Source organism: Macrotis lagotis, chromosome 4, assembly GCF_037893015.1.
Source record: "Macrotis lagotis isolate mMagLag1 chromosome 4, bilby.v1.9.chrom.fasta, whole genome shotgun sequence".
NCBI classification, from domain to species: domain Eukaryota; kingdom Metazoa; phylum Chordata; class Mammalia; order Peramelemorphia; family Peramelidae; genus Macrotis; species Macrotis lagotis.
The window spans coordinates 265,550,391-265,561,124 of record NC_133661.1 but is presented as its reverse complement, the minus strand read 5'-3'; the positions used below and the strand labels follow the sequence as shown (position 1 = coordinate 265,561,124).

The 10,734-nt window shown below is 33.2% G+C and overlaps 1 long non-coding RNA gene across 2 annotated transcripts in view; it reads right to left on the bottom strand.

The window, feature by feature from the left end:
• Positions 1 to 370: 370 nt before the first annotated feature.
• The window catches only part of LOC141520405 (uncharacterized), a 29,131-nt gene continuing 18,767 nt past the window's right edge, over positions 371 to 10,734 (bottom strand). For both annotated transcript variants that reach the window (XR_012477612.1, XR_012477611.1), the window contains 2 exons: positions 1,531 to 1,643; positions 371 to 1,340 (listed from right to left, as the gene is read on the bottom strand). This is a non-coding gene — a long non-coding RNA (uncharacterized LOC141520405). The remainder of the gene's footprint in view (positions 1,341 to 1,530; positions 1,644 to 10,734) is intronic.

Here is a 10,734-nt window from a genome sequence, read left to right as displayed (position 1 = left end):
CACTATAAAACTCTGTCAATTAGTGCTTAAGAGTAATGCTAAAACTGCAAAATTGAAACTATGTGGTTGAGAACATACTAGAAATGGGTTAAGCAAGAATACCTTAGTGTATCTGCTGATTTATTCCAGCCTTGATAACTACAGGGGGAAAAAAACAATTTTCAGTTTGTGAAAAAGTTTGGCCACCCACCCCTTTCTCAGGCTCCATAGCCTGCAACACAGATGACAAAATAAATTAAATAAAATCATCACTATTTAGTAGTGTTCCACTACAAACTGTGACCAGTGACAAGACCCAGACATAGGGTTCACTAAATTTCACTACTCAACATGGGTTACACTTAAGCCATTAGATGAGTAAAAGAGCACAATTTATTGGATCCATTTAAAGTCTCTCTCTCCTCTCAAAAAAATCTGTTCCATTCTGAATTTACAGGATCTGTAGCTTCATTTTGAGTTCTAGCTCTTGGGATTGAGATTTATGTCCAAAAAATGCTTTGGCACAATTGCTTGGAAAAACACAAAGCACTTCTGAAAGTACCTGCCCACTTTCTCATCTTTTAGAAGATGCTAAAATCAAACCACTCATTTTCTTCATTGAGACTATACTATCAAGTAAGTCTGTTTTGTTTTTCAATTTTTTTAATTCTCCACCCAAGGTAGTATAACAAATATAGATGAAAATGTCTAAAAATCTGCATAAACAGCTTTACATTAGAAACAATGTCTTAAAAGAGATCCCAGCTTCCAAAAACACTCAATCTACAAACTTTAGAGTGTATGGACATAATTTAAATTCAATATGATGATACTAAGAACTGCTAAATATTAATCAAAGTCCTTTTCCATTCAGTTCAAAGTGCATCTCAGCTTTGATCCTAAATGCACTGAGCAGTCAATGCATCCTGTTCATTTGGAAACAGTTCAGAGATTTAGAAACAAAAATAAGAAATCAACCTGTTGCTTTAATTCATTTTATAAATAAGCAACTGAGAATTTTGCTCCAAGTGGCTGCTAGTGTAGCCCATTCCATAAATGGCATTCTCCGCAGAATAAGGCACAATATGGTACGAATGCAGCTCTTCATAATAGAGTGATTGAGAGCAGCATTCCTGTACCATAAACTTCAGCCGTTTTCTTGTATCAGAATAAGCAGTCCTATAACAGGGAGCTTCCTTAAAGTATTCATAACTCTCTTTCTCTGCCTCCAGGTGGATCTTCCTCAACAGATTGTTGATCAGCACAGACCTTCGGAGATAGGTTTCGGGGTCTTCAAGAAACCTGAGCTTCTCTAGAGAAAGTTTTAGAATGCAGGTTCGGTCTTCTGGTAATATCAGGTGCTGAAAGGAGAAAACAATCAATAGAACTTTAACTTCGAAGAGCATGCACTCAGGTTTTCCAACCAAGGACAAAATAAATAAGAAATAGCTTTGAAAGAAAACAAATACTGAGGAGTTCCCAGTGAAGAAACACACCCTACCACTCAAGGCAGAGAAGCATTTGCTCATGCAAATTAAGGATATAACTTACTTTTGGAAAATACCCATTGTAATCTTGATGTAAATCTTCTTCTGCATATTTCCTCTTAAAGTAGGCTACTTTCGACGTCGTTAATGTAGATGGTAATACGTTTACTGGATGAGCTGCATAAATGAAAAAAAGTGGAAATTATCCGTTATAATGACAGAATTCTTTTGTAATATATGACAGTTCTGCTATTTGGAAAGTGAAATTTATGCTATAAATTACAAATGTCAAGTTTTCATAATGCTAGACAAAGTGAAATGAGAATATTAAAATACATCTTTGTGGATGGTTCCTTCCATTTTTGATAATATGTTATGGACAGGTTCAATCCACAAGAAAGTATTTAATAAATTGTTCCTCTCTCCAATATCCCTTTATTATGTCACGATTGACCAATGACACCCATAGTTTGAATGAGAATGAGAAAGCATTGTTGGAGTCTGTCCTCCCTCCTAGCTTTTGTCAGCCCATTGCTGACCCATGGGCTATGGATGGAGGAGGAAGTTATTATAGAAAGACATAGGGTTGACACTCTTGATTTTAATACTGTGAACCCCAAGGAGATACTTGAATCTGTTCACTTTCCAAGCTGAAGTCTCAATGAAGTTATGCATGGTATTACCTCAAAAAAGTTGTAACTCAGAAATGTGCCTGAGTGTGGGACATAGTTTGGAAGTAATAGAAGACAAATCTGGAATTTGAGTCCTTGACCTCCACTATTTTCTCCTGTCTGTGGGCCGCTGAGGGAGCATAATGGTCTTACTCTTACTTCTCATTTTACCCTCTCTCCCCTACCAATTCTCTTCCTCTCTTTTTTCCTTCTGTTTCCTTTCCCTCCATCTCTCTGTGTGTGTTGTGTGTGTGTGTGAGGATGTGTGTCTTTCTCTGTCACACACACACACACACACACACACACACACACACACACACACACACACACATTGCTTTCTCTCCTACTCTTTCCTCTTCCTTTTAGATGTACCAGGATTCCCCTCTGGCTTAAAACAGATATCAATTGCTAGACTCTATATCCTCTTTATAAAAATAGTTGTATGTTAAACTATGTCTGAGAGTGAGTACTACATTTTAAAATTCATTATATATTTCTATACTGTTGAGCTAAGAATATTTCACTTATGATCCATGTTTTATGTGCTTCATATAAGTGATAGATATTTGTGTATGTATAAACATAAACATATATACTATATATATATGTATCACACACAGATTTATTATTAAACTAATAATTCTACTATAAATTATATAGCAAATATTGAATCTTATTAAATGTCTGTCTTTCTAGAACAAAACTATGTAATTATATTGTGAGTTCAGCTTTATTGTTGCTAAGACCAAAGTAAAGATTCCAGGACTCCTGGCACTTCAATAGCTTCTAGAAGCTGGGAGTCACCCCATCCCTCACTCCCAGTCTATGAAATTATTTAACAGTCTGTTTGTTGTCATATATTATCAGGGACCTAATACTTTCTTCACTTCAGGAAAGTGATGTTGTCTTAGAGTGGTTTTAAGTTCCTAAAACTTGAAGCTACATTAAGACTTTTGGAAATCCATATTTGTAGAAGTTGTCAGACAATAGGATTTCATAAGAATTTACTAGGTTTACTAAGCACAAAGAAAGACAAAGAATTCACATTCCAACAGAAGAGGCAGCAAACAAATGGTATATATATATATATATATATATATATATATATATATATATATATATGTATATGTATATATATACATATATATATATATATTGCACACAAGATCTATAAAATATAAATGAAAAGTCATCTTCAAGGGAAATCATTCAAAGAACTTCACAACCTTCCTTTTTCATCACATGCTTCATTAATACATGCTAAGCAGAGACCAATTTTTCATTGTATCCTGAATACTTAACACAGTGCCTATTACCTGAATAGTTTAATAAATGGCAATTCAAGTCTGAGGCTCACAAGGATTAAGTGACTTACCCACAAAACAAAATATGAGAAATGTGATCTGAACCCAGGTTTCTAATTGCAGTTCTCTGCCTCTTATGTTATTAAGGGAAAAAAGCTATGATGAGTTTTATAAGTTTAGACTGAATGAACGGGGCTATTTAGTAATAATAATACATGTTATAAGCAATAAATTTGACTTTTATTTAAAAAGTGAAAATAGTTACTTTCTCATATGAAACACTGCCAGGATAGAAGACTGTACTGTTTTAGAAAGAGTCAGATTTTGTGTTTGTAGTGTAGGCTTTTAGAATTTTCTAAACAGTTGCAATTTGAAAGGAATTCCCAACTGAAACTCTGGGTGGTGCTACTGACTCATAGAAACCAGTCTCAACATTAAAGGGACATTTTCTTCCTCATCAAAATCACTGTTCAGAATGCAAATGCATCCTAGTACAATAGCCAGTCAGATCAATATGAAACTAGATTTGAAAAAAAAGTTAATTTTCTTTGTATATATTATGTATATACATGTGTGTTATCAATGTATTTTGTTTTGTGTATATTTATATAATGCATTATATAGTACTGTGTGCATTTGAATTCATGTATTCTATGTATTTGCATAAATTTTAACCCAGATAAGAAAATATACCTGTGTTCAAACTATAGTATAATTGAGGCATTCTTAAATACTAGTTAAGCAAATTTACTGAAAGAAAATATAATACTAAAGTCCCTAAAAATCTTAAAAATACTGTACATTGTTATCCATCTTTTCTTTTCCAGATTCTTTGGTTTTCTTTCTAGTCCTTTTCTGCTAGGGCCTTTTTGTACTTAGATCATTTTTGATAGGCCATTGGAAAGGGCACAAAGAAAGCATGTGAGTCATCCTAAACTTTCTGTGTTATAACAGGTAATGACAAGCCCATTTTGCTTGTAAGTTGGGAGTTAGGGCAGCTAGGTGGCACAGTGGATAGAGCACCAGCCCTAGAATCAGGAGTACCTGAGTTCAAATCCAGCCTCAGACACTCAATAATTACCTAGCTGTGTGGCCTTGGGCAAGCCACTTAACCCCATTTGCCTTGCAAAAAAAGAGAGAGAAAAAAAGAGAGAGTTGGGAGTTAGCATGAATTTCAGGGACCTTAGAATTTTAGCCTAATGAATGATAGTTTTCATGTAAAAAGAAGCAGCACTGTTCATTCTCAGTTGATACAAAACCAGTAAATGCTTTCTTCTATAAGGTCTGGATTAATTAAATGTCCTTTGAAACACATTACAATATCAATCCTGAAAACACAAACTGAAGAGTCAACCTATGAAAGACGCTGAGAACTCTTCATTATATAGTAGACCAGAGCAGCAGCATTGGGGACAGTGAAGGTGCTAGAAGATCTTCAGAGTTGGTGCAAACTCTGCAGCATCTTCCTTGCAGATTTAATAGTTGATTCTGAATTTTGAATTCTAAAGTACTACTTTTTCATACTCATCCTAGATATACCAGAGGCCAGGTTATTGTACAGGTTTCTCTAACTGAATTAGCATATCATAGAATCAGATGATTAAAGAATCATAGACTTCATTTAGTTACCAAGACAGGATGGTATAATAATATCTGACAAAATTCCTTTCAAGCATTATATCATCTTAAACACACATTAGCCCTATGAGACAGAGCAGTACAAGTGCCCCCGTGCTCCAAATGAGAAAACCGAGGCTGAGAAGTAAAGTCATTTTCTCAAGGTAACGCAGCTCTAGCCAAAGTAGAATCTGTACAGGTTTGATGCTTCTATCTCTCAACACTCCTGCATTCAAATCTAATTCATATGTTTGTCATAGCATCACAGCTCTTTGAAAACAAAGGACAAACTTCACAACATCACTGTCTCTCAATAATATTTGTACAACCCGCCACATTGTTGTTGTGAAGAGAGTAAGATGGGAAAGGTTTAACTAAGAGCTCAAAGGTATATCAGAGGGCACCTAGTCCATGAGATCTCAATGAGAAGCTTTTAAAGTACTCCATGAACATATTATTCAGTTCTGGAGAAATGAGGAAACTGAGACCTAGAGAGGTTCATCCTAAAACAATAAAACCAATAAATAGCAAAGCTAGTAATGGAACACAGATTTCTAGCTTCTACTTAGGCCATTATTTTTCCCACTGTAGCCTACAGTCTCCCTTATCACGTATAATTGACTAGATATATTTAATAGTCCTCCACTAAAGTCTTAATCTGATACCAAGAGGAATATAACCCAGGTTCTCCAAGTCATGTCAATGAGTCTGTCAACAGGCAGTGTTTATTTTGTAGCAGAAATAATTTGGCAACATTTAGAGAATTTAATCACCATGAGTCTAATAAGTAATTGAATAATAGATATTTTGAATTATTAAATTTCTTAATTATCTCAAAGATGTAAAACTGGAAGAGATTTGTCTCATCTCCTACCCCCTGATTTTAAATTTGACAAAACTGAAGCTCCTGTCCCTCCCAACCCAACTCATCCTTTGCCACAGGGTGTCAACCATCTCAGGACAGTGACATGGCTACACTTTTAAACAACAACTCTGAGAGTTGAATCTCTGGGATGGTTCCAAGGGGCATCCTATTCTCTGAGAAGACTAATATACTCCCTACTCTCTTCTAAACAACCCTCTGATCTGAGTGACTGTATCTTTAAATAATCTCTTTTGTTGTCCTAGGAGGATCATGACTCCCAAAGCAACTTGAGAACTAAGAATAAAACTGATTCAGAGGCTGGAAAAGTAAAAAAAGAAGAAAAGTGTGGAGCAATATGGGTCCCAGAGAGGAGGAAAATCATGGAGTGGGAAGGGGAACAGAACTACAGAACTGTTTCTACTATTTAATAAAATATAGAAGGAAACAAGAAGTTCTCTAATGAAAAAAAGATAATGGAAGAATTAACAAGGAAAATAAATTTTTAAAACTGATGCATATGAGAAACATTTTAAAAATTCAGAATAATAAAATAGGTTATACTCCAAGCAACCTGTTTTTTTAAAGAAAAAGGAGTTGCGAGGATGGTTTCAGATATAGCAAGAATAAAAATCATAAACACAATCATGGCAATAATATTTTATTTAGTGGGAGCTAGCATGGACAAAGAAAAAGTAATATTACAAAGACATAACCACCAAATGGTATAACTATTAAATTCTTAACATAAAAGCCACGTAAATTACAAAAAATTACTTTGAGATAAATTTTAAAATGCCTTTCTCAATCTGGATAAATGCAAAATAATGCATGTATGTACATATATTTTTATATATGAGTATATATATGTATGTATATATATTCTCCATGTCTCAAACACTTGACAAAATTTGATCATGTGCTACGACATAAAAAATTGATAAACCTGTAAAAAAGCAGAAATAAAGCACACTTTATAAAGCATAAGGAAAAAAATGAAACATGAATAAATGATATAGTGCTAAATGAACAATAAGAAATGACAACTTGAATGAGTCAGCCTAAGACTTTTAATCATAGGAATAAAAAACATATTCAAGAATGAAAACAATGAGAAAATATGACAAAATGTAAGGTCAAAGGAATAATCCTCACAGAGATATCTACATTGCTAAAACATAAGAAGAGAAAAGAAAAAGATAAAAAAATAAACTGAACAAATTAAGGGAAGTGGGAAAGTTAGACGAATGAGTCTTGACTGACTGTGATGACATTAATGTGTGCTCCTTTGCCTAAAGAAAAGGAACCTCATATAGACATAGACATGAGTACTAGTACTTTACTGAGTATGAGACTCTTCTGAATGGTTCTCAGTAATAATTTAGCCTTATACACTCTTACCAAAAAAGAGTCTATAAAATTGAGAAGGTCATACTTTGTGCTTGTTCTTTCTCTGACTCTGTCTCTCTATCTCTTTCTCTCCAAAATATTAAAATGCACATTTTGGTCATGAAACTACAATTTTATTTGCAAGTTTTATATAAATGCTCCTTATTCACTCCTTATTTATAATAGCTATATATATTTTGTTTATATGCATATATAATACTCTACAAATTCCTTAAAGACAAACAGAGGGAGCTCTTCATTACTTTGGCTCATATCAAATATAAGAAAAATTGAATACTACCAAAATTGATTTATATATTTAGGACTTTACCAATTAAATTACTTAGGGAGTAATTTATGGAACTGGACAAAGCAAAAATAGAATTCATTTGGAAAAACAAAAGGTCTATAATTTCAAAGGAAATGATAATTAAAAGTGTGTAGAGAGTGGTAATAATATTACCAGATTTATAGTCAATTAATCAGTAAATATTTAATAAGCAGCCAGTATCTTCTGGACATCATGATAAAGCACAGGAAAGAAAAAGAGGCAAAAGAATGTCCCTGCTTTCGTGGAGTTACAATATAATGTTGGAGGGAAAGTGAATAAGCAAAGAAATATATATATATATATATATATATATATATATATATATATGTAATTTATATAGAGAATACACAGGAAATAATTAATTCAATAATTAAGAGATGTTGAAAAAAAGACTTCCTGCAAAAAAATGGGATTTTAGTAGAAGAAATCAAAGAAGACATTAATGAGATGAAGAGGGAGAGCATTCCAGGCACGGATAGGAATGGGAAAATTTGAGATAGGCAGACCACAAATAAGTTATTGCAAAAGTCTAGGCATGAGGTTATGAGTGTCTGCACCAGAGTCTGAGAAACTGGGAGAATCATGTCTTCTATAGTAATAGGAAAAGTAGAAGAGGGTAAGGTTTTAGGAGGAAATTAATGAGTTCATTTTGAACATGTTGACTTTAAGATAGCTACTGAACTCTTAGGTCAAAATGTCTAAAAGACAATTGAGATTTAAGATTGGAGGTCAGCAGAGAATTTGTGATTGGATACGTAAATTTGAAAATTTGTTCAATAATATTATAAAACAGTGGCCATCAAAACAACTTGATACTGGTTAAAATAGATTAAATCAGTATGACAGACTATACAATCAAGAAACAGAAGCAATTCAAAAAAACAGTAACCTAGGGGTTTTTTAACCTCAAGAACATAAATTACTAGGGGAAGAACTCCCATGTTGACAAAAACTTCTGGGAAAACTGGGAAGCAGTTTGTCAGAAATTAAATTTAGAACAGCATCTAAATATGAGTCAGCAGTGCTATGTTGCAGCCAAAAAACTAATGTGATCTTCAGCTACATTAAAAGAGATTTAGCTTCCAGAAATAAGGAGGTGATAGTCTCTCTACATTCTGTGCTTGTCAAGCCACATCTTTATAACTGTATGCAATTCTAAAAGGACAATGATTAAAATGGAATGCATCCAGAGGAAAGCACCAAGATGTTCAAAGGCTTTAGATTCATGTTATATGAGGATAAATTTTAGAAATTTTAAATATTTAACCTAGAAAAGAGAAGCATGATTGCTGTCTTCAAATATTGAAGGGCTGTATTTTGGAAGAGAGATTACTTCTGCCTTGATTGGCTTCAAAAGGGAAGAATTGAGAGCAATATCAAAAACTGAAAAAAAAAAAGTTTAGTCTTCATGTCAGGAGAAAAAAATCCCTAACATTTAGAGACATTGCAAAGTAGAATGGGCTGCCTCAATAAGTTGAGCCTACTGGAAGTCATCAAGTAAAGCTAAAGAGGGAAATACTTTTGTGTATTAATTACCTAGATGGTCATTGAATTACACTACAATTATCAAATTCGATGTTTCTATCATCTTATGCCATGAATCACAAAGAGTTCAAAATGGATACTGCAACTGAATATAAAAGTCTTCATTATTTCAAAATTAGAAAATAACTAGATCAGATAGCTTTCACAACTGTGAGTGAAAGATAGAGATAAGGGATAGAAAAGAGCACAAAAGATAAAATAGAAAATGTTGTCAACATAAAATGTTGACAAAGAGAAACAGCTGAATGAAAAAAATATTTGTATCAAATGTGACTATGACTATTAAAAGTCTGATTCTCAAGATATATAAGAATTTACACAGGATTAAAGTACTAATAGCCACTACTTACTGATAAATGATTAAAGGTTAAGAACAATTCTTTAAGGTTTTACTCATTTCTTATGTCTTTAAATCACAGTTATTTACCATTTCCTCTAGATTGAACTATTTTAATGATAAAAAAAAAACAAACTAAGCACAAATATCACAAATAGAAAACTTCTCTGGCAATATATACAAAATTCTCTCTTAATAATTCTCTACCTTTCTGCTATATGGGAGGATTTATGTTTTCTTATCTTTTTTTTTCAGTACCTTCATTGGCTTTATCATTACTGAGTATTTAACATCGTTTTAATGATCTTTTCACTTGCATTATTATAACCACTCTGTATATTGTTCTCATTTCTTTTTTCTTCACCAGGTACTAGTCAATAAAAATTTTCCCATATTGCTTTAATTTCTTCATATTCATCATTTATTAGTGCACAGTTATATTCATGCACCATATTTTTTCCCAATTCTTTGCTACAACAAAAAAAAGTCACTAAAAATATATTGGAACATAATGGACTTGTTTCTTTTTTAGTTTGGTTTTGCAAGGCAGTGGAGTTAAATGACCTGCCAAAGTTCATACAGCTAAGTAAATATTAAGTGTCTGAGGTCGAATTTGAATTCAGATCCTCTTGACTCCAGGGCTGGTACTCTATCCACTTCACCACCTAGCTGCCCTTTATTTCTTTCTTTAATTTCTTTGGAGCATATATCTATTAAGAAGATAGCTAGATTAAAGGCTATGAACAGTTTAACCTTTTTGGTTTTTGCTCTTTTCCAAAAAGAAATCAGAATTGGACCGCTTTAGTACAACCAAAAGAATAATAGTGTACATGTCTTTCCATGGATTCTCAACATTGACTGTTCTTTTCATCTTTGAAAATTTGTTTAGACTGAAGTGAAGTGAGTGAAATCACAGAGTTTTTAAATTAATTTTCATAGTTCTTTAAGTGATATCATGTTTTCATAATGCTGTGAGTAGGAATATTGCCTGAAGAGGTCCCAGTTCTTGAAATATGTATAGAATTTCTGTCTATAGCTAGTTCCTGTGGATATTTTGTGAGGCAGTTTCTAGTTATGACATCTCAGATTTGGTACATGTGATGATAAAATGTCTTTTAAACAGCTCTAAAAACAGAAGAAACAATGATCCAAGAGTGGTTAGGCTGAAGTTGAATATGCATACAACAGTTGTGACTTAGGCATCTCTTAGCT